A 1,837-nucleotide genomic window follows, 5' to 3' on the forward strand; every position below is an offset into this window, starting at 1 on the left:
CGCTGCAGCTCTTGATGTTGCCCTGTAGTGTTCTGCATTTTTATTTGCTGTGTTTGTTGTTTTGTGTTTTTTTGTGTTATTTTTGAGAATTCAGGCTGCTTTCTAGTTCATTTAGAGAAGTGTACAGGATGTCTGGGCTTGTAGAAGAGTTGGAATTAGTTGGTGTGGTGGTTCTGCAAATACTACATTTCCATATGTTTATTCCATCACCTGTCCATCTTTTCAGAATTTTATCAGGAACATTCTGACAGCCAGCATGGTACCACCTATTACAGGGGCCGGTGCATTTTATTCCTGAGAATTTGACCCCAACTGCACAGGAGCCACAAGGAAACCTTGAGGGCATTTTGAGTTTGGAGAAGGTATACTTATTTATTGAATAAATAAATATTATATATATATATATATATAAATATTATCGTTCATCAAAATTCCCGCATCACCAGTGCAACAGGGTCAGTTAAAAATGTGTACTTGCCTAGTAATAGTCATCAATAATAAGAATCAATAATGATAATGATAAAAGTCAGTCAGAGTCAATCAGATAAAATATATAATCATGTAGAGGCTATTCAAGACTTTGCCCTAGTAATTGCTGTTTACATTGGTAATTGACAGCTGGTAGATTAGTCTGCTGCTGCTGTGTTGGGTTGATTGGGTGGTGGTGGGGAGCAACAGTTCTCAACAGGAAGTGACTACCGCGTTCAATTTCAGGTTTACTATTACTGTCCTCTAGATTCTTGAAAATTAATAGGGACTATTTTATACAGTAAACTGATGGATATTTAAGTTTTTACCAAAAGTTGCTTAGCTTGTTGTTACTGTTTGGTGCGATAAGTGCTTTATAACTGTGATTTGGCAGTTTTTCCTGTGCAAAGAAAACATGTGCTTTCCTACACATTAAAAAAGTAAGTTGTTATTTTTATTTAGATTATTACTATTGACAAAGTAAGATGTTATATCTCTGTCTATTCTAAATACTTATCAGCACTTCTTCCTTTGTTTTGGTTAAATGTTTTTTGCAGGAAAGCAATTTAGAAGGGGAAAACTTGGCACTGTATTGTTGAACTGTATAAATCTCACTCACTCACTTCATATGTATATATGTATTTGTTTACAACTGTTAACTCGTTTGGTGTGATCTTAGTAGGAGCATTTTCTCAAGTTATGTTGAATTTTCATGGCCATCCCAAAATCTGTCCCCCTCCCCCTTTGAACAAAGTGAGGAACTGTGCTGAAAGTAAAAGTCCTGATGACATAAACCATGTTTTGACTGTGATGTGCAAGACTTCTGGTGCTGTTTTGTGGGCTAAAACCAGAGCTGTGCTGTTCCATTGTTACTTTTAAGTCAACAACCAGCTACATTCATTTCTAGTTTTCAAACCTTATTTTACTCCTTTGTAACCTTTCCCAATCCAGCCATCTTTGTTTAATATTTACCTTATATTCACTTCTTATGAGCCACTTTTTAACATCTTATATTTCTAGTCTATTGCTTGCAAAAAATATTTGGTTCCCTATGAAATTTAAGAAACATATTGTTTAGACAACCACAATGTTTTCCTAATATTTTATGTAATATGGTTCATTACAAACATTTGCAAAGCTTTCAATTGTCTGAAATCGGCCAAATTTGCTACAACAGTATAACAACAGTTCTCCAAAGTGTTTCATGTCAAGTTATTATTACTTCCTAGGCCATAATGATTCACCAATATTAACCTTAACCTGGCAAATATTATTTTAATAAAAACTCATTATTTTAACACACTATCTCAATGTAAGCCTAAAAGAATGTTGAGAATGGCTAATATAAGGAATTAATAATTCACAAAGC

Source organism: Homalodisca vitripennis, chromosome 3 (assembly GCF_021130785.1).
Source record: "Homalodisca vitripennis isolate AUS2020 chromosome 3, UT_GWSS_2.1, whole genome shotgun sequence".
Lineage (NCBI taxonomy): Eukaryota > Metazoa > Arthropoda > Insecta > Hemiptera > Cicadellidae > Homalodisca > Homalodisca vitripennis.